The sequence below is a fragment of the Manis pentadactyla genome, chromosome 11 (genome assembly GCF_030020395.1).
Source record: "Manis pentadactyla isolate mManPen7 chromosome 11, mManPen7.hap1, whole genome shotgun sequence".
In the NCBI taxonomy this organism is placed as follows: Eukaryota; Metazoa; Chordata; class Mammalia; order Pholidota; family Manidae; genus Manis; species Manis pentadactyla.
This window is the reverse complement of record NC_080029.1, coordinates 36,101,071-36,128,926: the sequence shown is the minus strand read 5'-3', so window position 1 is coordinate 36,128,926 and position 27,856 is coordinate 36,101,071. Positions and strand designations below refer to the sequence as shown.

The 27,856-nt window shown below is 41.9% G+C and overlaps 1 long non-coding RNA gene across 5 annotated transcripts; it reads right to left on the bottom strand.

The window, feature by feature from the left end:
• Positions 1-1,447: 1,447 nt before the first annotated feature.
• LOC118922839 (uncharacterized) lies at positions 1,448-27,241 on the bottom strand. Of its 5 annotated transcripts, XR_008992467.1 has the most exons (7): positions 25,416-27,121; positions 21,291-21,422; positions 18,042-18,998; positions 17,819-17,923; positions 2,880-3,058; positions 2,563-2,683; positions 1,448-1,593 (listed from the first exon to the last, which is right to left on the bottom strand). It is a non-coding gene; the product is annotated as an uncharacterized LOC118922839 (long non-coding RNA). The 5 variants fall into 5 exon arrangements; XR_005028913.2 differs by lacking the exons at positions 18,042-18,998; positions 25,416-27,121 and adding an exon at positions 27,128-27,241; XR_008992468.1 differs by lacking the exons at positions 18,042-18,998; positions 25,416-27,121 and adding an exon at positions 27,128-27,241 and having other exon boundaries at positions 17,819-17,851.
• Between the last annotated feature and the right edge of the window lie 615 nt (positions 27,242-27,856).

Below are 27,856 nucleotides of genomic sequence, written 5' to 3'. Positions count from 1 at the left end.
TACCAGTTGAAGGATGTTTGAGTTATTTCCAGTTTTTGACAATTACGAACAGAGTCACTATAAATATTTGAACACAGGTTTTTGTGTGAACATGAGTTTTCATTTCTCTTGGATAAGAACCTAAGAGTGGGATTGCTGGGTCATATGGTATGAGTGAGTATGTTTAACTTGATAAGAAACTGCCCAACTGTTTTCCAAAGTGGCTGTACTATTTTGCATCCCCGCCAGCAATGTATGAGTGTTGTGACAATATTTTGTAAAATAAAAATTTTGATACATCATTTATAAAGGCAGTAGAAGGCAATTTTCCCAGGATTGGGAAGGCAACTTAGAGACAAACTGTTCACCAAACTAGCCAACAGAGGCCACAGAGATCAGAATAATTACGGAATCCTTGGAGAATGTTGCAAAGAATATTGTTTGTTTAGAATCACAATTACAGTGGCATACATTTACTGAGAACTTACCATGTCCTAGGCCTTGGGCCTCATGCTTTACATGGATCTTCACAATGACCCTTATTGTTATTCCACCTTATAGGTGAGGACACAAGGCCCAGAGAGAATAAATAACAAACCAAAAGCAACCCAGCTTGTCAGAGAATAAACAGGGAATAAAAGCCGGGGTGTGTTGGATTCTAGACACTGTGCCCTTATAAATGTTCCCCTCTGCTGGCCTTTTAACTACTAATAATTAATAGTTCTAATGCTCTTCAGATTCTACCTCTGCTTTCCCTTTCACAAAGAAATGAGGCCAAGAACATTAGGCAGAAATAAAGCTCTGTGCTAAGTAGCCCTGAGCCTTTCTGTTGCTGGTCTTTCAGTCCAAACCCACAGGGCTTCTTTGCCAGGCTCAGTTTTCAGCTCTCAGCCTTTTTGGCTTCCTCTGAATCATGCTATAAGTCACACATTTTGTGTTTGGAAAATATTTGGAGAATATTCTGGGAAGAAAGCCTCTTGCCATTGAATATGGGAAAGTCCAAAGGAATGACCTTTCTCTTCCGGTTTGAGATGGTCCAGCTGAGAGCCTGCTGCCAAGAGATGGACCCAGTTCTCCCTCTCCAGCTCTTGCTTCGTCTCCAGCTCTTGCTTTGATGTGGGTTCATTCCCAGCACCACATGGAAGCACAAAGAGGCAGAGTTTTAGAGGGATTATCTTGTGCTCCAAATGTTGGTTGCTTCAGAGTGCCTTGGAATGCTGAGATCCACATAGCTATGATTTACAGCTGACAGTAATCCAAGAGATCACATCCTGACTCCTTGGGCCCACTGAATTAAATCGTTGCTGGATTTCTGACTCTATCACTTATTGGCTGTGTGGCCTTGGATAAGGTGATTGACCTCTCTGTGCCTAAGTTTCTCTGACCATAAAATAGGGAAGTGATACTTACACACTGAGTGTTTTAAGGATTGAAATAACAATGATTATAGCACATTGCCAGGCAAATCATAAGTGCTTGATAAATGATAATTTAATATTAATACAATCCAGAAACTTTAACTGACATGTCTAATGCCAGCATTTCTCAGAGCAGAGGTAGTGTTAGGCAGCATGGTGCTTCAAAAGGGATGCTTGACTAGGACACAGGAGAAATCTGAAGTTAAGAAAAGATTGGGAAATTAGTTAGCTTTGTGATCTTGAGCAGTCACTTAACTTCCCCTCTCTTTTCTTCATTAACTACCTCTGAGAAATGTTTCTTATGGTTATCACTCTGAACTTTTAAGAAGTAATAAAAAGAACTGTCTGGCCAGTCGTCTCCTTCAGATTATGGCATCCTCCTTTATTCTACTCAGTAACAGTTTTAGAAGGAAGGATCCTTGTATTTAGAAAAACTTTCTGTGTATTTTCCCAGAAAGATAAATTTCTTAACAATAGTAATAAGATTAGCTACGGTGCTGAGCCTTTTTGCCATGGCAGGTGCTGTGCTAAGCCTGCATCATGTCACTGAAACCTCCCAACTTCCCAGTGAAGATGAAGAAACTGAAGTTGAGCAAGGCCAAGTAGCTTGCCCAACATTACTTAGTTGGTAGGCCCCAGAACGAGGGCCTGAACCCAAGTCTCTCTGAGATCACAGCATGTGGTCCTACCGCAGCCCTACTGCCTTGACTAGGAACATGATAGAGAACTTTAGAAGGGAAACAAACTAGTTATATGACCCCAAACCACTCCTTCTAATCTACTGTGCATAATTGGTGCTAGCACCATCAAATGACATAAACTCCCTGCCCACTTGAGTTGGTAGAAAGGTGAATTGGAGAGCCCTGGCTTGTGAGTTCCTGTCGTGGACTGAGACCTACTCCGAAGTTGCCGTGATCTTGACCGAGATGGGAGTTCAAGGGGTGTTGGGTAATGAAGGACAGCAGTCCAAGATGCTGGGTCCATGAGACTGTGAACTAGACATTTAGGTGTCTAGAGCCCTCAGGGGCTCTTTCTATGCGCAAGTGGGGAAAATGCTGCTGAAGCTGTGATATAACTTTCCAAAACCCAACTGTCTCTTCCAATTTCTAACACTGAACCCCAAGCCTCTGGCATTCCACTCTGGGTTGGGTAGAGATGACAGTACTTGGCACAGTCTGTCTGCTGGCTGAAGACAATGCAGCCAGCTCCCTCTCTTCCTTCCTGTCACTGCCAGTGTCTTGTGTGACCTTAAACACGTCTCTCAAGGATCAGTTGCTGTGTAAGTGCTAAGCATGTTGATTAATATAAAAAAATAAATAGGACTGATAATGTGCAAACAATTGTTCTATATTTGTAGAAAGATTTTATTCTAGGCCACACTCCCCTCTTCCTCCACTTTTGTAGTGCAATTACAAGCCAGATGCTGTGTCAATTCAAGGAGAACAAGAAGATATTTGCTTTGAAATAGGAGGAGAAACTGACCTGGCTGGTTTGGTAACAGGTCCAAAGAATGCTGTGTCCTCTGGACGCTGACAGCTGCTGGAATCAATCTGTTCCTCTTGTTGGTCAGGACAACCCTCTCTGGCCAGTTGACTCATGAAAAATGGAGATGGTTAACAGCATTTATGGGAAGCTCACTCCATCCTTGACAGAGAGATGTGCTGCGGTGTGAGATGAGAGTTTTATGTACTGATAAACAATGGGAAGGTGTACATAATGGGAAGTGACACAGATGAAGAGTTTACAAAACAGTACATAACTTACTATCACATTTATGTATTTTTACAAACGTAAATGAGTATGCATAAAAATATCTGAAAGAATATGCATGAACTGTTGATAGCCTTGGGATTGAAGAAGGCAGAGAGGGGAATTTTCATAATATATTATATCTGCTTTGGTAGTACTTGAATTTTTCCCAAAGAGAATGCATTACTCCCCTTCACACTCATAATTCTTTGGTATTTATTACAATATCATTTTTTAAAGTCAGGTTTATTGAGGTAAAATTTACATATGGTTATGTATTAATTATACATATACTATAGTTAAATCACTCTTTTAAAAATATACGCTTAGATCAGTTTTGACAAATGCATATAACATGTAAACACCACCACTGTTAAGACATAGAACATTGCCATCACCCCAAAAGTTCTCTTGTGCCCCTTTTGCAGTCAGTCTCTTGTCCTAACTTCCTGCCCCAAGTGGCCACTGATCTAATTTATGTCTGTATTGTTTAGACTTTTTTAGGACGTCAATAAATGAAATCATACAGTAAACATGCAGCTTATGTCTGCTTCTTTCATGTAGCATAGTGCTTTTGAGATTTGTCCATGTTGTTGCTTGAAGTAACTTCTTCCTTTTCATTGCTGAGTAGTATTCCATTATACCATGTTTTATTCTTTCATCAATGACTTTTTCCTGCTTTTAGCAATTATAAATAAAGCTGCTGTAAACATTTCTGTGCAAGTCATTGTGCAGACACAAGTTTTCTCTTGGATAAATACCTAAGAGTGAGATTGTTGGGTTATATGTTAAGTGTATGATTAGTTTTATAAGAAGTTGGCAAACTTTTCTAAAGTGGCTGTACCATTTTGCATTCCCACTGTGAGTATCCCAGTTGCTTCACATTTTCTAGGTATAGGCAGTGTTTGAGATTTGAGCCATTCTAGTAGGTATGTAGTGTTACCTCATTATGGTTTTAGTTTGTATTTCCCTAATGCCTAATAATATTGAACATCTTTTCATGTGCTTATTGGTCATCTGTATATCATTTTTGGTGAAATGTCTTCAAATATTTTGTCCATTAAAAAAATTGGGTTGAGTGGACGGAGCCAAGATGGTGGCGTGAGTAGAGCAGCGGAAATCTCCTCCCAAAACCACATATATCTATAAAAATATAATAAAGACAACCCTTCCTAGAATAAAGACCAGAGGACACAGGACAATATCCAGACCACATCCACACATGAGAGAACCCAGCGCCTCGTGAAGGGGGTAAGATACAAGCCCCGGCCCGGTGGGAGCCGAGCGCCCATCCCCCCAGCTCCCGGCGGGAGAAGAGTAGGCAGAGCGGGAGGGAGACGGAGCCCAGGACTGCCGAGCACCCAGCCCCAGCCATCTGGGCCAGAGTGCAGACACAGTATGTGCCCAGGGGGCCCTGGATGCTAGGGAAACAGGGCAGCAAGAACAGTGAGTGGGCACCGGAGGCCGGGTGCTGGAGGACATAAGAAAAGCGCACGACCATTTTTTTTTTTTTTTTTTTTTGCTGTTTTGTTTTGGCGAGCGCTTTTTGGAAGTCTTAAAGGGATAGGGCCCCCAATACTAGGGAAACAGGGCAGCAAGACCGGTGAGCAGACGCCTGAGGCTGGCACCAGAGAATAAAGAAAAATGAGTGGCCACTTAATTTTTTTAATTAAAAAAATTATTATTATTATTTTTTAATTTAAATTTTTTTTTTTTTTTTGTGGTTGTGGTTTTGTTTTGGCGGGTGCTTTTTGGAAGTCTTAAAGGGGCAGGGAGGGACACTTAATCCAGAGGTAGGGAATCCGGGGATCTCTGGGCACCCTAACCCCTGGGCTGCAGGGAGCAGGGAGGCCCCTTACGGAGATAAATAGCCTCCCAGCAGCTCCTGCTCCAAACGCGACTCCACCACTTTGGAGCAGAGGCCCGAACCAGGCCACACCCACAGCAACAGCGGAGATAAACTCCATACCAGCCTGGCAGGAAGCAGAAACCCTGTCTGCACGCAGCTACCCAGCACAAGCCACTAGAAGTCGCTGTTCTCCCAGGAGAGGAAGGCCACAAACCAACAAGAAGGGAAGTTCTTCCAGCCGTCACTCGTCCCAGCTCTGAAAACTATTCCTATCACCATGAAAAGGCAAAGCTACAGGCAGACAAAGATCACAGAGACAACACCAGAGAAGGAGACAGACATGGCCAGTCTTCCTGACAAATAATTCAAAATAAGAATCATAAACATGCTGACAGAGATGCAGAGAAATACGCAAGAGATATGGGATGAAGTCCGGAGGGAGATCACAGATGCCAGAAAGGAGATCGCAGAAATGAAACAAACTCTGGAAGGGTTTATAAGCAAAATGGATAGGATGCAAGAGGCCATTGATGGAATTGAAACCAGAGAACAGCAACGCATAGAAGCTGACATAGAGAGAGATAAAAGGATCTCCAGGAATGAAACAATATTAAGAGAACTGTGTGACCAATCCAAAAGGAACAATATCCATATTATAGGGGTTCCAGAAGAAGAAGAGAGAGGAAAAGAGATGGAAAGTATCTTGGAAGAAATAATTGCTGAAAACTTCCCCACACTGGGGGAGGAAATAATCGAACAGACCACGGAAATACACAGAACCCCCAACAAAAAGGATCCAAGAATGACAACACCAAGACACATAATAATTAAAATGGCAAAGATCAAGGACAAGGAAAGAGTTTTAAAGGCAGCTAGAGAGAAAAAGGTCACCTATAAAGGAAAACCCATCAGGCTGACATCAGACTTCTCAACAGAAACCCTACAGGCCAGAAGAGAATGGCATGATATATTTAATACAATGAAACAGAAGGGCCTTGAAACAAGGATACTGTATCCAGCACGACTATCATTCAAATATGACGGTAGGATTAAACAATTCCCAGACAAACAAAAGCTGAGGGAATTTGCTTCCCACAAACCACCTCTACAGAACATCTTACAGGGACTGCTCTAGATGGGAGCACTCCTAAAAAGAGCACAGCAAAAAACACCCAACATATGAAGAATCGAGGAGGAGGAATAAGAAGGGAGAGAAGAAAAGAAACTCCAGACAGTGTATATAACAGCTCAATAAGCAAGCTAAGTTAGGCAGTAAGATACTAAAGAGGCTAACCTTGAACCTTTGGTAACCACGAATTTAAAGCCTGCTATGGCAGTAAGTACATATCTTTCAATAGTCACCCTGAATGTTAATGGGCTGAATGCACCAATCAAAAGACACAGAGTAATAGAATGGATAAAAAAGTAAGACCCATCTATATGCTGCTTACAAGAAACTCACCTGAAACCCAAAAGACATGTACAGACTAAAAGTCAAGGGATGGAAAAACATATTTCAAGCAAACAACAGCGAGAAGAAAGCAGGGGTTGTAGTACTAATATCAGACAAAATAGACTTCAAAACAAAGAAAGTAACAAGAGATAAAGAAGGACACTACATAATGATAAAGGGCTCAGTCCAACAAGAGGATATAACCATTCTAAATATATATGCACCCAACACAGGAGCACCAGCATATGTGAAACAAATACTAAAGAACTAAAGGGGGAAATAGACTGCAATGCATTCATTCTAGGAGACTTCAACACAGCACTCACCCCAAAGGATAGATCCACTGGGCAGAAAATAAGTAAGGACACGGAAGCACTGAACAACACAGTAGAGCAGATGGACCTAATAGACATCTATAGAACCCTACATCCAAAAGCAACAGGATATACATTCTTCTCAAGTGCACATGGAACATTCTCCAGAATAGACCACATACTAGGCCACAAAAAGAGCCTCAGAAAATTCCAAAAGATTGAAATCCTACCAAACAACTTTTCAGACCACAAAGGCATAAAACTAGAAATAAACTGTACAAAGAAAGCAAAGAGGCTCACAAACACATGGAGGCTTAACAACACGCTCCTAAATAATCAATGGATCAATGACCAAATCAAAATGGAGATCCAGCAATATATGGAAACAAATGACAACAACAACACTAAGCCCCAACTTCTGTGGGATGCAGCAAAAGCAGTCTTAAGAGGAAAGTATATAGCAATCCAAGCATATTTAAAAAAGGAAGAACAATCCCAAATGAATGATCTAATGTCACAATTATCGAAATTGGAAAAAGAAGAACAAATGAGGCCTAAGGTCAGCAGAAGGAGGGACATAATAAAGATCAGAGAAGAAATAAATAAAATTGAGAAGAATAAAACAATAGCAAAAATCAATGAAACCAAGAGCTGGTTCTTCGAGAAAATAAACAAAATAGATAAGCCTCTAGCCAGACTTATTAAGAAGAAAAAGAGAGTCAACACAAATCAACAGTATCAGAAACGAGAAAGGAAAAATCATGATGAACCCCACAGAAATACAAAGAATTATTAGAGAATACTATGAAAACCTATATGCTAACAAGCTGGGAAACCTAGGAGAAATGGACAACTTCCTAGAAAAATACAACCTTCCACGACTGACCCAGAAAGAAACAGAAAATCTAAACAGACCAATTACCAGCAACGAAATTGAAGCGGTAATCAAAAAACTACCAAAGAACAAAACCCCCGGGCCAGATGGATTTACCTCGGAATTTTATCAGACATACAGGGAAGACATAATACCCATTCTCCTTAAAGTTTTCCAAAAAATAGAGGAGGAGGGGATACTCACAAACTCATTCTATGAAGCTAACATCACCCTAATACGAAAACCAGGCAAAGACCCCACCAAAAAAGAAAACTACAGACCAATATCCCTGATGAACGTAGATGCAAAAATATTCAACCAAATATTAGAAAACTGAATTCAAAAATACATCAAAAGGATCATACACCATGACCAAGTGGGATTCATCCCAGGGACGCAAGGATGGTACAACATTCGAAAGTCCATCAACATCATCCACCACATCAACAAAAAGAAAGACAAAAACCACATGATCATCTCCATAGATGCTGAAAAAGCATTTGACAAAGTTCAACATCCATTCATGATAAAAACTCTCAGCAAAATGGGAATAGAGGACAAGTACCTCAACATAATAAAGGCCATCTAAGATAAACCCACAGCCAACATTATATTGAACAGCAAGAAGTTGAAAGCATTTCCTCTGAGATCGGGAACTAGACAGGGATGCCCACTCTCTCCACTGTTATTTAACATAGTACTGGAGGTCCTAGCCATGGCAATCAGACAAAACAAAGAAATACAAGGAATCCAGATTGGTAAAGAAGAAGTTAAACTGTCACTATTTGCAGATGACATGATACTGTACATAAAAAACACTAAAGACTCCACCCCAAAACTACTAGAACTGATATCGGAATACAGCAAAGTTGCAGGATACAAAATCAACACACAGAAATCTGTGGCTTTCCTATACGCTAACAATGAACCAACAGAAAGAGAAATCAGGAAAACAACTCCATTCACAATTGCATCAAAAAAAATAAAATACCTAGGAATAAACCTAACCAAAGAAGTGAAAGACTTATACTCTGAAAACTACAAGTCATTCTTAAGAGAAATTAAAGGGGACACTAACAGATGGAAACTCATCCCATGCTCGTGGCTAGGAAGAATTAATATCATCAAAATGGCCATCCTGCCCAAAGCAATATACAGATTTGATGCAATCCCTATGAAACTACCAGCAACATTCTTCAATGAACTGGAACAAATAATTCAAAAATTCATATGGAAACACCAAAGACCCAGAATAGCCAAAGCAATCCTGAGAAAGAAGAATAAAGTAGGGGGTATCTCACTCCCCAACTTCAAGCTCTACTATAAAGCCATAGTAATCAAGACAATTTGGTACTGGCACAAGAGCAGAGCCACAGACCAATGGAACAGACTAGAGAATCCAGACATTAACCCAGACATATATGGTCAATTAATATTTGATAAAGGATCCATGGACATACAACGGCAAAATGACAGTCTCTTCAACAGATGGTACTGGCAAAACTGGACAGCTACATGTAGGAGAATGAAACTGGACCATTGTCTAACCCCATATACAAAAGTAAACTCAAAATGGATCAAAGACCTGAATATAAGTCACGAAACCATTTAACTCTTGGAAGAAAACATAGGCAAAAACCTCTTAGACATAAACATGAGTGACCTCTTCTTGAACATATCTCCCTGGGCAGGGAAAACAACAGCAAAAATGAATAAATGGGACTATATTAAGCTGAAAAGCTTCTGTACAGCAAAAGACACCATTAATAGAACAAAAAAGGAACCCTACAGTATGGGAGAATATATTTGAAAATGACACATCCGATAAAGTCTTGACGTCCAGAATATATAAAGAGCTCACACACCTCAACAAACAAAAAACAAATAACCCAATTAAAAAATGGGCAGAGGAACTGAACAGACAGTTCTCCAGAAAAGAAATACAGATGGCCAACAGACACATGAAAAGATGCTCCACATCGCTAATTATCAGAGAAATGCAAATTAAAACTACAATGAGGTATCACCTCACACCAGTAAGGATGGCTGCCATCCAAAAGACAAACAACAACAAATGTTGGTGAGGCTGTGGAGAAAGGGGAACCCTCCTACACTGCTGGTGGGAATGTAAGTTAGTTCAACCATTGTGGAAAACAGTATGGAGGTACATCAAAATGCTCAAAACAGACATACCATTTGACCCAGGAATTGCACTCCTAGGAATTTACCCTAAGAATGCAGCAATCAAGTATGAGAAAGATCAGTGCACCCCTATGTTTATCACAGCACTATTTACAATAGCCAAGAATTGTAAGCAACCTAAATGTCCATCGATAGATGAATGGATAAAGAAGATGTGGTACATATACACAATGGAATACTACTCAGCCATAAGAAAAGGGCAAATCCAACCATTTGCAGCAACATGGATGGAGCTGGAGGGTATTATGCTCAGTGAAACAAGCCAAGCAGAGAAAGAGAAATACCAAATGATTTCACTTATCTGTGGAATATAAGAACAAAGGAAAAACTGAAGGAACAAAACAGCAGCAGAATCACAGAACTCAAGAATGGACTAACAGGTACCAAAGGGAAAGGGACTGGGGAGGATGGGTGGGTAGGGAGGGATAAGGTGGGGGAGAAGTAGGGGGGTATTAAGATTAGCATGCATGGGGGGGTAGGAGAAAAGGGAGGGCTGTACATCACAGAGAAGGCAAGTAGGGATTCTACAACATTTTGCTATGCTGATGGACAGTGACTGTAAAGGGGTTTATAGGGGGGACCTGGTATAGGGGAGAGCCTAGTAAACATAATATTCGTCATGTAAGTGTAGATTAGTGATACCAAAAATAAAAAAAAAAGGGCAGTTCCTGTGTGGTAACCTCCAATGAGTTCTACACAAGAGTATAAAGGGCATATAAAAGTGTAGGCAAAGGGTCTGTTTGTGTTTATACAGAGGATCAAAGCCTAATTGGGCTACCCCGAAAATGAACTAAGATACGATATGAAAGAGAACTTCCAACATCAGCACTCTCTGGAAGACTCATGCCAGAAGACGATCATCAAAAAACCCCAACAAAGATCCACACACTGCTACAGCGGTAGATGCACTAATCCCACCAGTTCCTGGACTTGTCATGGGAATGATGAAGGAGATATCTAAGCTGGCCTGTGCATACAGTAAAACAAAAATTGGACTAGACCTATACTGTTGGAACTCAACCAAGAATTAGAAGAAGTGCAAATTGTAGCACTCCAAAATCTTACAACTACAGACTATTTACTGTTAAAAGAACATAAGGGATGTGAACATTCGCCAGGAATGGGTTGTTTTAATTTGTCTGATTTCTCTCAGACTGTTCAAGTTCAGTTGGACAATATCCACCATATCATAGATAAATTTTCACAAATGCCTAAGGTGCCTAACTGGTTTTCCTGGTTTCACTGGAGATGGCTGGTAATTACAGGTATGCTTTGGTTATGTAACTATACTCCTATTATGTTAATGTGTGTGAGCAATTTAAGTAGTAGCTTAAAACCTATACATGCTGAAGTTACTCTACACGACGATATGTCAAAGAAATAATCAATCTTCCCATGTTTTCTGCCACCTGCTACTTCTATAGCTTTTCTTCTTCCTTCCTAATTACAACCCTTAAATAGAATTCGTGCCTCAGATCAAATTTACCGAGTATCATAATTCTTCCAAGTGGTAAAGATACCTCAAGACAAATGCTGGGCATAGAAGCTACAGGGCATGAATATGCAAAGAAATAAAAAGCTAACCATTTCAAACAATAAGGCTTCTCTCTCACTTACCAACTTTACATTTCCCTGTATGGCCCTGGAAGATGACTGGTTAGCCAGAGACGGGTAAGATTCCTCAAGGGAGGAACAACCTAAGACAGGCACAGTTGCAGGGGGGTTATCAGGTGAGAAATTGGGGATCAACAGAGGTGAGGCTTAGAACCTCACCCCCCTGTTCTGAGAGAAATCTTCTGCATACGTGGATGTTTTATTGCCCTTGTCTAGCTTGGATTAACACTTAGTCTACAGGCACACACTTGATCATCTTCATTTGCTCTCTTACAACACTAAACTAGGTTTTCTACCTTTATCTTGTATCTACCTACCACTTCAGCGTTTTATTAAAAATAATAATAATAAAGAGAGAAATGTGGTATCCACATATAAATCAAGTATAAAAATCAAATGAGTATTCATATTTGAACTGACTGTTTATAGTTCATAATGCATGAGCAAATCCGAAGGTTTCTGTGATGGCTGCCCTTATACTGTTCACCATGTAAGAACTTATTCACTATGTAAGAATTTGTTCTCCATGTAAGAACTTGTTTGTTATGCCTCAGAAGATTGGTGACTGACGAAAATTAGGCTTGGGGTGGATTAATGATTGTGCATTGAGCATTGACTCCCCTATACAGAATTTTATTGTTGTTAACAACCATTTGATCAATAAATATGAGAGATGCCCTCACACACACACAAAAAAAGTATACATTTCCAATGGTAAAATAATAAGTAACCGGGATGTAATGAATATAGTCAAGATATTGTAACAGCTTGGTATGGTGATAGCTGGTACCTAGAATTGTTGAATCACTATGTTGTACACCTGAAACTAATGTAATGTAATATTGTGTGTCAACTACCCTTCAATAAAAAAATAATTATCTATAAAAAAAAAATTGGATTATCTTTCTAGTATTGAACTGTGTTTACAATATATTCTGTGACACATTCTGGATATAAGTTCTTTATCAGAGATACGTTTTGCAAATCTTTTCTCCCAGTCTGTGACCTGTCTTTCCATTTTCTGAATAATGTCTTGAGTTGCAAAATTTTTCATTTTGATGAAATGTAATTTACTCTTTTTTTCTTGCATAATTTTTCCTTTTCGTGTCATATTTAAGAAATCTTTGCCTGACCGAGAGTGACAGACATTTCCTGTATTTCCACAACATCTCTTTTGTGATATCACCTGACAGAAATCATAAAGTAAGTCTAATCATGAGGAAACATGAGACAAAACCAAAATAAGTAACTTTCTGAAAGACAGCTGGACTGTAATCTGCAAAAGTTTCAAGGCCATTAAAGACCAGCAACAACTGGGAAACTATTTCAGACTGAAACCAGTTGAAAGACATGACAACTAAATGCTATGCATGATCCTGGATTGAATTCTTTTGATATAAAGGATGATTTGGGGACAATTAGTGAAGCTTGAATGGAGTATGAGGATTAGATAGCAGTAATGTTTCTATGTTGGTTCCTGATTTGGAATAGAAACAATCTAATCTACCCAATACCTGCTACCCTCCGGTGTTCTCTATCTTAATTGGCATTACTACTATCTATCTGGAAATTCAAGCTTGAACCAAGGGAGTCATCCTTGATGGTTTTCTTACAAACTAAAAACCCACTTGGAACAACCTTAATATCCATTAATAAACCAATAATATGATGAAACATCTGGGCCTTGAATATTATACTGCTCTTGAGAGGAATGAATTAGCTCTGTGTAGCAATGTAAAAATAAAAGAGGAAAGTCGTGAAATAGAAAGAATACAAAGTGAGATCATTTTTGTCAATTTTTGAACATACAAAGACCAAGGAGTGGTGAAGGATGTATTCCGAAATGTTAACAGATATTATCTCTTTGGGATGGAATTATGAATTTTCTTCATTTCTGTACTGTTTGGGTTTTTTTTTTTTAGGGAGATGCATTTTTTAAAAACACCACAAAGATATTTTACTTAAATATAAGAACATTTTAATATAAATGATAGGGCAGAGCCTTAGAAGGGAAATAGAAACTATTCACCTCCAAAGAATTTCAAATCTAATAGAACAATGCAACAATTGTTCATATAGTATAAGTTATAGAACACTTACAAAAAACAACATAGGGGCAACAAATTTAGAGGCAATCTGGAGCTATGCAACAGACAATGCTGAGGATAGAAGACGGAAGAAGGACTGAGCAAGGGGCACAATTGGAAAGGCCTCAACCGTGAGATGGAATTTGAAGAGAGTGTCACAGGGGGCAGAGATAAGGCCGTTTCCTGAGAGTGGGGAGGAGGGCTTCTGGTTGGGAGATTTGAGCCAGGAGGGAGGGCAGAGGGAGAGGCTTTGCTGGCTGGTAGGCAGTTTCCTCCCTGACTTTTTGTCTTTGCTTTAACATCTCTTCATTTTTACTCCTCCTTCCCCACTCTTCAGGGCCCCAGGGGTAAAGCGCACCCATATTCACTCCAAGGAAGGCATGGACAAAACTCCCTGAATAGAGCTGAAAGTTACCATGAACAAAAGTGATTTTATGAAAAATAAAGGGACTATATAAAGAAAATAATGGCTGATAACACAACATACATAATTAGGCCACCCATGCCTGGTTTCTTACTTTAAAGAGTTCTGTGAAAATATCTAAGACCTGTACATAGCCCAGAGTTTCCTTGATCTTGAAATACTTTCATGCTAACTGTTAAAGGCCTAGCATAACTTTGCAGGCATCTGGTCTGGCTTCCTACCTGCCCAGTTCCTCAACCTGCCTCTTAGCCATATGGTCTCTGGGTGCCACCTTGTTTCCTAGCCCAGGGAACAAATACGTCTTGCTCCAATCAAGGACATACTCCAGCTCCATTAAAGCTCAACCTTCTGGAACCTCTAGATGCCTCTTATTCTCTTCTAGCACAAGTCAGTATAAAGGCATACCTAGTTCACAGTTGAGCTGTGGGGCAATACTGATGGACATCTTTAAGACCTTCCTACTTAGGTCTTTGATGCCACCTACTTTAGAAACACTTTGTGATGATTCACTGGAATAAGTCCCTACGTACAAGGAAGGGTCCTGTAAAAATCTGCCTATTATAGTTTTACAACATGATAATAACCACATAACAAACATACCGTTCATACAGTGTGAATTAGTATATTTACAGCGGGAGGAAGGTCATTCTCATTCACCAAACCTGGAGGGCACATGGTGGGGAGGCTTGGGAGTAGCTTTGCAAGCAGGTGAAAGCTTGAGGTACTCTTTCCAGGTATTCTCTCAACCACGTGGTTTAAAAATTAAAAAATAATTGTGTGAGTTTCACCTCAATAAATTATTTTTTAAAAATTGTGCCTGTGTCCAACTCAACCTAGACATATCTATAAAACCACCTCAAAGTATAAGTAATTTAAATTCCTTTGGATAAAATAATTACTGTTTACAGTAGTTTTGGGAGTAATTCAATTTGATTTGTAGTGGGCTTATTTGAGGGTGGATGTTGTGAAGGTTTTTCCAAGATAAGGGTCTACGTCTGCTCTGTGACTTTGTTATATGTTGTGGACATTATAAGTCTTGGGGCTTCTGGTATGGGTGACCCTTAGGAGATCCCCTATGGGGTCTGAGACCTTCTAACACCAAGAAATGATTTTACTTTCTTGTGGGAGGCATATAAGATGAATAGGCTTGTAATTGTATATTCATTTTATGACTTACTTTGCAGTGCTTTCTATGTGCTTAGTATTATGTGAGTAGGAACTCATGTTAAGTCTTCTGACAGACCTCTCAGGCAAAACTATCTTTAGTTCCAGATAGCTGAGGCACAGAGAGGTTGTGTGACCCCTGAAATCTCACAGCCTATAAGAGGCAGGGCCAGGATTTGAACCCACTCAGTCCAATCAGGCTTCAGAATCTATGTTCTTTATACATCATATTATGGGGCTAATCTATTGTCATGAAGCGTGGATCTCTAAGATCTGAATGCCCTTCCTAGAGGATAGGTTGAGGGTTGCAGTAAAAGAAGAAAACAATGTCTTAAAAATTTTCTGTTAAATTAGTTCTTTGTTTTAAAAATCATACATGCTTTTCATCTGAAAACAGGGTCACCCATCCTCTCACATCCCAGGGTGGTATGACAGTTGTGATGGATGTCACTGTGAAGGGTAAATGTCTCTGCTCTGAGAAAAGTCATAAATAGAAGCCATCTCTTTCATTTATAAATAAAGACCATCTCCTCTCATTGACAGACATCCTACTGAAGCTAGGGGCTTCCCCCTCTGTCTTCCACCCACAATCCCAGTGAAACGCCCAGTTTTGGGGCCAGGGACCATTCAGGTAATGGAAGAATCCCACCTTCAGGCAGAGGATAGGGAACAGTGTGGATATTGCTTGGTGCTACCTTTAATAGGAAATAAAGGGAGAGTAAAATTCTTTTGGCCAGTCTTAGTTTTAAGGCTCTGTATTATCTACCTTCTTGTTATAACTGGGAATGGAAATACCATCTGGGCCGGAGTGGGGAGAGCCTTTAATTTTGTCCTCAAAAAAGCCATGCTGTGCATATCAGCTCACAAATTATGAAACTTAGAAAGAAAAATCTTTGTTATGTGGTTATACACTCATGTTGCAGGGCCTGTCTGGAATATATAAGACTGTCTTGAACATCTCAAGTGATAATTTTTGCTTTCATGTCACATCTTGTGATGGAAATAAGATTTATGTATGAAATATGATTATTGATGATGTCTTTGTTTTAAAGGTTTTTCTGTGGCTGCACAATTATCTTCACCTGTTCTTGCCACAGTTTGGAGGAGAGTTTTTAGAGCAGCTGAGTTGGAATTTGAGAGATTGAAGTAGAGTTTTAAATGGCACTTTATGAAGATGAAAATAGAAGGAAAGAAGTAAAGCTCAGAGAAGTCTGACTTCCACACTAACACTGGATGAGGTGCATGGTTAGTGACATCCGTTCATTTTATTTCTGCTATCTAGCCAACCATACAAATTGTCCCATAAGCAATAGAAGTCTCTTGTCCTCCAGACACCAGCAAAGGTGGCTGAAGAAGCAGCTCCTGAATGCTTGTGACCCACACCCTGAGTTTCTTGGGAAGAAATGTGCTCAGACAGGGCTTCCCAAGAAACTCAGCAGTTTACACTGGCCCCTTTTGAGAGCAGCCAGAAAAAAGGGTAGATTTTTCTCAGCAAACATGGCTGACAAGATGAAGATGGGGGTCAAATTCTGCACACTGTAGAATGATACTTGACCCCCTTGGCAATCCAAACACACTGGACCCTTCCTGGCTCCGTCTCTTCAGATGTCAGTGCAGGGGTTGGTGAGAGGCTGATACTGACTTGGTAGAGCCCTAAGCACATATGCTTCCTTCTGGGTTTAGTTTAAACCACTCTGTGGTTTGTCTCGCTACCCAAGCCCCTAGTGGCCACCAAAGGCCACCTCCGCATCCCAGTAGCGTCTGTCTGACAAGATCCCACAGTGCCTAATCCCCAGCGAGAGGCAGGAGAGCCGCTCTGGGTCAGAAGGCACAGACACTTTTGCCCCTGTGTCTTATTCTGCTCAGGCACCTACTGCTTGGATGTAAGCACTGGCAGTTTCTGGCGCCAGGATCATGTCTGGAAGGGAAGACCAGAGGGAGTGTTGGGCGGGCAGCTGAGGGCAGGAGTGAGGTCAGTCTGGGAAAGCAGCCTGGAGTCCTGAGAAGGCTGTGGCTGGCTGGGTGCCCTTCCATGGCTCTCCAGGCTGCTCTAGGCTCTGGTAAGCCCACTGCCTGCTAGAGGACTGCTGCTAGTGGCAGGCCTTGCTTTAACAGAGAAAACCTGGGAAATCCAAGTGTGGCTCCATTTGCCAGAGAGTGTGTTATCAGCCTGGGACCCCAGAACCACCTGCTGGGCCTGGTGAGGGAGGGCACGCGAGGTGCCTGGGCATAGAGTTTAAGGAGGCACCCACTCTTAGGGTTGCGCAAGGGCCCCTTTCTGTGCTCTGACCCCTCTCCCAGCGCTGGGCTGGGCAATCAGGAGCCAGTCTTTCTCTGGCTTACATTTTACTGCCACCCTGAGGCCACCAGCCAAGCTCAGTCTGACAGCCTGGCCCAGACCCAGAGCTCACTGCTCATTTCTTCCTCCTCTAGTGGCCTGCTTCCCTTCTCTTCCCAGAATGTCAATAACCATCCCTGGGTGCTCTCCTAAAGTGTTGTGAGGACCATGAGGAATGGGAGAAGGAGCCCCGTCTGGCGCACAGTCCGCAAACCCCAAACAGCAGCTTACTGTCAAGCCCGTCTCCATCTCCAGGGTTTGCCAGGCATTTTATCCCCTCTCCCTTCCAAGGGTAACACAGGCTGGTGCCCATTGAGATACCCTCACCAGACTTGTTATTCTGAGCAATTTACCTCCAGTTTCCCCCAGGACAGTGGACAGGTTGTCTAGGGACAGAAAAGGAAAATGCTTTGAGCTCCCAGCCAACAGGTGCTTTCCACATGGATCTTCCTCTAGAGCTAAGAAAAAAACCCAAACATGTCACGGCTGCTTCCCAGCTGCAGGGAGAGCCCGGCCTCCCTCCTCTGTTTCTAGATCCAGCAGCAACCGCTCCAAGAGCAGCGGGATCTTCATGACCTTTGAACATGTGCAGGAGACAACTGAGTTGTTGAGTCCTCCTGGAAAGCCTTGGTTCTCTTGCCCAGTTCAGTTAACTTGGGTACTAGTGGCTTAGCTATTGGATTTTCGCCGCTAGGAATAAACACACATTTTTGCAAATCAAGGATGAGTTGGTCTACTCCTTAGGTATACAAGGGAGAAGGACATTTTGAACACTGCTCCCCAGAGGTGGCATGTGGAAGAGAGGGACACCACCTAGAGGAAGCCCACCCCTCACACTTATAGGGCCTGGGCCAAGAGAAGACATGGAAGCCTACAGGCCACATGTCTGTATCTTCAAAATGTATACATCAAGCTGGTGAACTCCTTAATAAAGTAAATTGTAATACTCTGACCGTGACACCTAGAGTTTCATAACAACCAAGAAGGTCAGGTTCAAATGGAGAATGCTGGGACATCTCAGGATCTTGTACAGGGACACAGCAGCCCAGGAAGTGCCTGCTCAGACCCCACCCACCCTTCTTTGTGGCCTGGCTCTGCTCTGCATTGCAAGGGACCTGTGCACACATGTGCAGACACCCTAGCCTGTATGTCCACATGTTACCCGTTGGCCTCCCCTTGGGTTTTGAGAGCATTTGTTCATGGGGAAACCTGTCCTTAGGAGGGTAGACCCAGAGAAGGGTTCAATGCAGGCCCTGGAAGTGCGCTCAGGATGGTTTGGGAAGGAAATTCTGAGAGTTTATCTAGACGAGGGGGCTGGGGCTAGGGAGTGCAGTGAGTATGTCATGTCACTTTGGCCCTGAGGTATGGCAGCTACCAGGGCAGGGTCAGAGAGGGGATTTTTAACACTTCGGGACTGAGGCAGGAGGTATAAGAGTGGTACTTTCCAAGATGTAAGAGTGGATGCCAGGAATAAACAACTCCCCTTCCAGGACCTTCCACAGTCTTCTCCAAGTCTTTGCTCTCACATGTGCTCTGGTTTACCAGGAAAGAGACCAGTGGGGAGGCACTGGGTCAGAGTTCAATGCCACATAGACATGAAGTCTACATGAAATCCAGTGACCTACCTTCTTACCAGCTCCCAGGCCTCTAGCAACTGCTAATGACCAAAGCACTGGGTTGCAGTCATAACCCCAGTGGAAAAAGGGCCATTTCTAGCTTCTGTGGGATCCAGTCAAATGGGTTTTATATATGTGTATAGAACAGAGGCAGAGGGATTGTTGTGAATTTCTTCTGGGTCAGCCAGGTTAGCTGTTTGTTTTTGGACCATTTCACATTCTGGATAGAGAGCAAAAGTGAGACATCGTGCTGACACCACTGTCCTTCCTTCTCAGCCATTGGCCTCCCATCCTGCTTAGGATGCTCCTACTAGCCTATAATGAAAACAAAGAGGGCTCAGTACTCCCCAAATGCCAACCCCACTCTTGTCCTGCCTGAGACTTCTGACTTTTCCTAGATCATCCACAGCCTCCTTAATAAAGTGGATCAGCATTCATGCCATGCCTTTATTTCATAGGCTATTTAATACTGGAAATAACCTGCTTGTCGTAAATCTTTCTTGTGGGATTCATAGAGGAGTCATCTGTTCTATTTTCCTGGCTTTTTCACATATTTGTTTAACTTCATTCATTATTCAGCAAGAACATTTTGCATTCTAAGCCTTAATAATATAAGAAGGAAATATTTTCTAACAGACACAGCCCTTACTGTATTGATCAAGGTTTTCTTAATTTAAAAGGCGGGGTTTCTCCTCCTTGGTAGTTCTCCATCTTTTTAAATACATTTTTTCTATGAAGCTATAGAAATGGCTCATAAGAATGGCCTGAGCCTGTGGGCTCCCAAGGGTACAAAATGCTTTCTTTAAGAAATAAACTTGCGTATTATTGCTCTGGAGTTTTATGAACTATCTTCTTTGCAAAAGAGGGACAAAAGTACATTCTATTTTTTGTTTTTCTCAACCACTAACTCCTAGGTCAGTGCCTGACTTCCATATGTCTTTGACCTCATGAAGTTGAGGGGCCCTTGCAACCTCTCTTCTGGCATTTTTTTGTGTATTGCATTGTGGTAAAACATACATACCATATAATTTACCATTTTAACCATTTCTAAGTGTTCCATGTTATGTAACTATCACCACTATTTCCAGAACATTTTTATCACCTCAAACAGAAACTTTGTGTTCATAAACCTCCCATCTCCCAGCATTTTGATCCTTAGCTTGTTCAGTGTTTAAGTGAATTCACTTTAGAGCACTTTAGAGTTGGAATGTTGGCTCTGCCCCTCACTAGTTCTGGGATGTTGAACAAATTGTTTGATTGCCTTAAGTCTGGCTCACTCATCTGCAAAAGGAGCTAATAAGAATCAGAATAACTCACAGCCCTCATAGAGTCATTATGTCCACATAATATACACACACAGGAACTTCGCCAGCTCTCAATAAGCCCTTAGTCTCCTCTTTGTTGTCAGTGCTCATGGCATGAGAGGAGGGCTGGCTGCCATCATCCTCCCAATCCCTAGATCCTCACTGTCACCTGGGCTAGACCTAACTCCTCTGCAACCCTTCAGGTGGGGCTAGGAGGGATTTGGGCATTTCTTATTTTCACAATAATAGTTAATGTTTGTTAAGTGCTTACAGAAGAGGAAACTGAACAGTAATAGATGTTAAGAACATGAAGAAGGATCCCCAGCTTTTGGGTGAAAGAATTTGAACACAGTCTGGCTTCAGGGCCCAAGCTCTCAACCACTAGACTACAAGGCCTTGATGTGCTGATAGGCAACCAGTGATGATGGCAGAAGGAGAACTTGCAGAGGACAAGTCAAGTGCACCTAGCAAGTCAGGGACACAGCTAAGATGACGGTCTAGCTGAGACGATGGTCTGTCTTTTCTAAATGACCCCGAATGTCCCAGCCACTGCCTCTGGCTGTGCTACAGACGCAGTTATTTCTAACAGTGCTATGTCAAAGGTACTCAGGGAGTCAGATAATCAACTTCACTTTTCTTAGAGTGAGGCATGAGGTCTTTAATGAGCTTTTAGACACAGGCAATATCAAAAGCTTCCCTCCTGGAGTATTACTTTGAACGCTTCCCTCATATATCTTCCCACAGATCAGCCAAATGACATATTTGGGGTTGCCTAAAAATGAGTGTCACCAGCCACACACCCACTGTACCCGTCCTGATTCTCAGTTCCTCAAAGCCCCCAATTTAAGACTTTATCAACTGAGTGTGGGTGGTTGAGCGGAGGCCGCTTCTTTAAGACTGCTCACATTTTCATGTTGTCTTCATAAAATGGCTTTGTCAGTGTTCCTCAGGGAAGAGGACTTTGTTCCTTGTCCTTCAGGAACGGAGAGTTTCCCAAACTCACAGGTGATTTTCTGTTATTCAATTTATGTTTATTTCTAAAATAGAAATGAGGTCACATGAACACTAAAGCAATCACATGCATCTTTCCTTTTCATCATTGCCCACTACTGCCTTACAATTTCCTCTTTGTTTGATTCTCTTCCCATCAAATATTCCTGTGAGAGAATTAAAAAAGAGAGACAAAAATATAAATATATTTAAGAAGATTGAAGTGTATGTCATGCAATGTGATTTCAAACTGAGGTTTTGCAACTCCAAGGGACTATCTCCAGCTATCTTAGGGGATAATCTTAATTATGAACTCAGAAAATTAATTTTAATCCATTTTGGTTCAAAAATAGATGCCCCATGTATTTCTAAGAGGAGAATGTGATGTGTCGTGACGTCAAGAACATGTGTCTGTGGGTGTAATTATGAAAAGACTGGGATGCGTGAGGTACTCTGAAAAGTGGGTGGGTGTCTGTGGTTCCATTCCTTGCCTCTGGCATTGGGCTCTAGGGCAGTAGATCTATCTTAAAATGTGCAAATGAAAAGAGTTCAAGGCATATGACTAGTTCTGCTGCACCCAGATTCTATTCTGGTATCACAAGGCTCAGAGTGACTGCAGCGTGGAGAATGACGAGGGAATACAAAAGGCAGGAGGCAGGTGCTCCAGAGAGCTAACCTGCTTGAACCAGGAGGATGTATGCCAAGAGACTGTAGCAAACATGAAATAATTAAGTATTTGCCAGCAAGAACTAAAGTATCAGGAGCCGAAACCATCTGAACCATAAGTGGTAAAAATGATTTTAAAAAATAGCCTGATTATAAAATGACCAATTAGAAAAACAATTCAGAATCAGTAGCAGTTAAGGTAAAGAAATCATATCCAACTTGTGTTTACAAGTAACTTTTTTCCTTGGTCCTCTCAGTCAGGGATTGAAAACAACTGCCTATTGGCCAAGAACCACCCACTCTCTGTTTCTGCTTGGCTCTTGAGCTAAGAATGGTTTTACATTTTGAAATATTCAGAAAAAAATGTAAAGAAGTATATTTTATAACATGTGAAAGTGATAGGAAATTCAAATTTCAACATCTATAAATAAAGTTTTATTGGAACAGAGCCACACTCATTCATTTATGTACTGTCTATGGTTGTTTCTGAACTGTAAGGTCACAGACTGTATGGCCCTCAAAGTTTCAAATATTTGCTAGTGGCCCTTTTTAGAAAAAGCTTGCCTGCTCCAAAGCAATGCTCGCAAGGTGGGCAGTCAGTAGCTGTTCCCTGATAAAAGGGTTCTGTTGACAAATAAGTTAGGAAATGCTATTTAAAATAAAATCAAGCTAGTTTCCTTAATAAGCTAATGCAACTTGGAAATCTACAGAACAGAGCAGGGTAGGAGGGAGGCAGGGTATTTGGTGTTCCCCAAATTCCATGGCTAAGGAACCCTTTTTTCTTTCTTTCTCTCTTTCTCTTTTGTGGGACTAATTTTCCAGGGGATGTGACTTGTTGGTAAATACTGCTGAAAGGTAATTGGAGATTTATATCTACACAAGGGGGAAAAAGTCCTCCCACTTAAAAAACTGGCAGTAGAATTTTTCTCTCAGGGAAACCTGTGTTTTGTTTCACCAAACATGCTAGTAGGTCATTTGGTCATGAAAAATTAGGTTCCAGGAACTTGATCTGGAAGATGGAAAATGGTAACAAAGAGAGTGTTACACAATTCTGCATAGTACAGTGAGGGTGATTTGGAATTTGGGGCTAGTCTAGAAGGAGGATTGAGAGGCAAATAGGACAGGAAAAGAGGGAGATGAGAAGGGCCTGTGAGAGCTTGAGAAGAATCAAAGACACCTGGCGGGGAGAGTTGGCCAGTGAGAAACCCCCTACGCAGAGAGGGCTCAAAACAGAATGACGATGGCCAAGACCAGCTAGATAATTTATGGAGCCTATTGCAAAATAAAAATGTTCAAAATGCAGCAAAAGGTGCTGTTAGCGGTACTAAAATATAAAGCCTTTTCCTTTCAACTACAGACTCTCTCTCCATCTATCATGTTTTAAATTTGTTATTTAATGTCATGCTCGTTTGGGCAGAGGGAATTCATGAGTACAGATGCTTGTGGATACGTTGGGTCCTGCTCTGTGACTGGGGGCATGTGCTTGCTACTCACTGACTCCAAGCTCCCCCTCATACCAGCCTCCAGACCTAGGTGCCATGGCCAAAGTCAAGGAGGGCGGAGTTCGGCCCAGGCATCTCCCCTTCCCGTGTGTCTGCCACCCAGCTCAGGGTGGACTAGCTAGAGGCAGGGAATAGAGGATAGGTCACTGCATGGGGAGGGGAGGGTTCTGGGGCACCAGATGAGGTAGGAGGTAGTTGGTGGGCAGGGCCAGCCGAGAACCTCGCTGGGGAGGGCAGGGAGTTGATGGGAAGGAGGACTGAGTGTGAGTCCCTGGCAAATGCTCCTTTGACCTATCAGACTTCACTTACAAACACAAATTCAAAGATAAAATTATTAAGAGTTTCTAGACAGTGACAAGAGAGCTTGGAATCTCAAGTGTGGGACCCTCTGTGCACAGGGCATGAGACTGCCCTGGTTGCTCACCCACAGAGCCGGCTCTGGGGATGTCTAATCACTTTGACTTTTTTTCTTTAAGTAAATGATAGACGCACCTTTATTTCCATACCCTTGGTCAAAAGCTGCTGCATGAACAGCCCTGTGTTGGGTCAGCAGTTGCCTTGTCTTGGCAAATTAAAAGCAAAGAGAACTGATTTCTTTTTTTGGGGCTTGTGCCAACTGAGGGAACAAAACAGTAGTAAGAAGGCAAGGCTAGAAGGAGACTCAGATTTCAGCACAAACAAGGAATTGTACCAGTGGTGGCTGTGAGAACATAGTTGCGCTGGGAGTATGCAGACATTTTGGGTTTCCAACCATGCAAATGACCAGAGCCAGCAGAGGACTTGGGGACAGCCAGCTAACCCACACTTGGGTTTACTGTAGTATGACTTATGCTTTATTAGGAACATGTTAAATATATGTAAAAATCATCAGAGGATGTTTAATAGTCTATTTTTACTGTGTGCATTTCTCTAAGCTAAAAGTAAATGTAACTGTAGTCTTGGGCTCCCTTAATTTATCACTATTAATCACTGGTGACAGTAATCAGCAGAGAGGGATGGTAATAGATCTTAGCTCAACTTCCATTCCTACATCATGCCTCAGCTCCCATGTGATTTGGGGGAGTAGCAACCATGTTTAGCTTACCTGCCAGGCTTGAAGGCATTGAGTAATGACTGATATAAACCACGATTTACTGAACACTGTCCAAGTGTTAGGAATTCTGCCAAGTCATTCTCATGCATTATCTCACTTAATGGCCACACTGATCCTCTGAGGTGGACTATCTCCTATTTCATAGATAAGAAAACTGAGGCTCAGAGAAGTTACACTTGCTTGTGGTCAAGTGCCAGAGCCCTGGTTTGAACCCAGGTCTGTCTGCATGCAAAGACTCACCTCTTCAGTCACATCTAAATGAATGAGCTTACACTGGCTTTCACCAAGAGACGAAACTCTTTTTAACCTAAAATATCCATATCCAGAAAGTCCTAAAGCAGCTTAGAAATTTTGTTAATGAAGGAACCTAAAATAAATAACTTTTCCAAATGTCAGATGTAAAATAATCGTGGAGAGGATTGGTGGCTTTGGTATCTAAATATTATTGCTTTGATTTGAAGTGTTTTACACCAAAGATAGAGGGCTGAGATCATGTCTCTGATGCCTCATGTTATCCTCTATGTCTTATACATAATAGTCACTCAAATGCTCAAGAATTGAAGGCCTAGAGAAGAACCCAAAGATTGTTGTTCATCTTCTTGAGACGTTTGGTTGCTAACATGATAAAGAGCTGTTTTTGGACTGATAATAACTTATGTGTGAAATGTTGGCTATGAATTGTTATTAAGAATTTGTCTGTGATTTCAAATAAAATAGTCCTTAAATAAAAGTGATTTGAGATGAAAGAGTAAACATTTTTTACAAGTTATCAAGCTCACCCTCTTTGTTGTATAGCAAGGTAGCAGCTCTGGAGGAGACAAACGGCTGGTTCAAGTCTACTACCCAATCCCAGCAGCTGATTCGCCTGCTGCTTTACTGAGGTTGCAGAAGTCACTCAGGCTCAGTCCAGAAGTTTGCACCACAGGTGTCACCAGGTTCTACCATTCAAGTGTCTCTTGAATATGTCCCTTTTTCCCTTTCTCATGGACACTGCCTGTGTTCACATGGTCTAAATGGGACATTTGGCCCATTGCACTAGTCCCTGTGTTCCAAAGCACCCGGTGCACTTGGGTGTGACATTTCTAAAATGAAAAGGCGGCCTTCTCTCTCCTCTGCTCAAACCCCCCAAGGCTCTTGAGAGTCTAGAGCAGCAAGCCCAAAGACCTTTCCGTGACAGCAGCCATGTCCAACATGGCAACCATTAACCACGCGGCTACTGAGCACCTGAAATGTAGCTAGGGTGACTGTGGAACAGAGTTTTTAATTTTACTTAATTTGAATACCCGGATGTGGCTCATGCCTATCATACTGGAGAGCGCAGGTTTTGAATGATATGCAAATGACTTGGCACAGCCCGCAAGGTCCCTCGTCATTTCGTCTCTAGGCCCCTTTCCCCTCCTCCTTTTCTGTAGCTCACACTGCCACACTTGGGGCTCCACCAGATCTGCCTGCTTTATTCCATATGCACCCACAGCTTTCCTTCATGCGGTTTCTTCTCAGGGAAGGCCTCATCCTGCTCTATTTGCCTGACAAAATTCCTACTCAGCTTTCAAGATTCAGCTCAAATAGCTTCTCCTCTTTGAGGCCTTTCAGTCCTCCCTCAGGATGGATTCATAGTCCTCCTCGGGGCTCCCGCCCAGGCCACCTCACAGCTCCTGGGGACGTCATGTACACTGGCAGCCTTGGAAATGGCACCTTCTGTTTCCATGCAGCCCTCAGGGGGGCCAAATTCCAAACTTGTTTTACATACATTGCTATTTTGATGTAAGACTTTTATTTAGTTCATTCAGTCATTCATGAGGCCCCGAGCTTGGCTCACATGTAACCAGTTGCTTGTTTCTGTGTCTCACTCCTGTGCCATTCTGTGAGTCCCTGCAGACGGTGCTCGTGTGTCCCTAAAGCCTGGCCGAGTGCCTGGTGCATAGTAGAAACTCGGTAAGTATCTGTCAAAGGAGGGGCTGGCAAACAGTGGCCTGCATGCACAACTAGGCCACCTTGTGCTTTTGAGTGGCTTGTGAGATAAGAAGGCGTTTTACATTTTTAAATGGGTGGGAAAAAGTCAAAAGAAGAATAATATTTTGTGACACGTAAACATTACATAAACTTCAAATTTAAGTGCTCATACACAAAGTTTCATTGCAACACAGGCACATCCTTCATTAAGTATTGTCTGTAGCTGCAGTCACCTTACCCCTGCAGCCTTTGAAATTGCAGCAGAGACCGTGTAGCCCAAAGAGCCAAAAATATTTGCTATTTGGCCCTCTATAGAAGGCCCTTTGCTGATCTCTGTGGGGCAGGATTACATGAACAGACTCCCTCCCCACTCAGAGATCAGCTCCTCCTCCCGGCTTTCTATCCTGGCAACTTGCTTCAGGGGAAGAGTGGGTCCTGGTCCTTGCGGCCCACATTATCTGTTCTCACTCCCTGGCCTCCTCTGGTACCATGAACCGTCAATGGCACTGCTCTCCCATTTATCCCAAGTTACTCTTACCTAGCACTCCATGGTCCAGAGATATCAGATGGCTCAGGATTCCACCAAACGATGTATTTCCTGCCTTTCCTGTCCTTCCTTTATAATCCCTATGTACAACATTCCCCAATTCCCTCTCCCCAGTTTTTAACCCCGCCCCCTCCCTGATGCATACAGCTCTGATTGGGGATCTTCTAGGACCCAGAGCAGATAAACCAAACCCCTGGAAATCTTTCTCAATCCCTCCCTCTCTTAGATAGATTTAATCACTTGCTCTCTGCAAGTTTAGACTCTTCATGTAGTCTTAACAAATACCATTACATCCTAATGAATAACTCTAACTCCTTCCCTCCATTTTATTAATAACTGACTCATGTATCTCACAGATATTTGCTGCGTGCCCATATGTGCCAGGCACCATGCTAGGAACTATGGCTGAGTCAGATGTGGTTTTTGCTTTGTCTACCTGGGGAAACAGTTTTAAACATGCAATCAAATGAGTAATTATACATTGTGAGAAGTGTCATGGAGGGAAAACTAGGGTGCCTTAAGAAGTGTAATCTGGCAGGATGTAAAAGATATTCCAAACTGTTGGCTGAATTGGTGCTGAATAGAAAGAGATGGGCTTCAAGATATGGAAGCAACCATATAGTTGCTATAGATGAATGGACAAAGAAGATGTGGAACATGTACACAATGGAATACTATTCAGCCATAAGAAGAAAACAAATCCTATCATTTGCAACAACA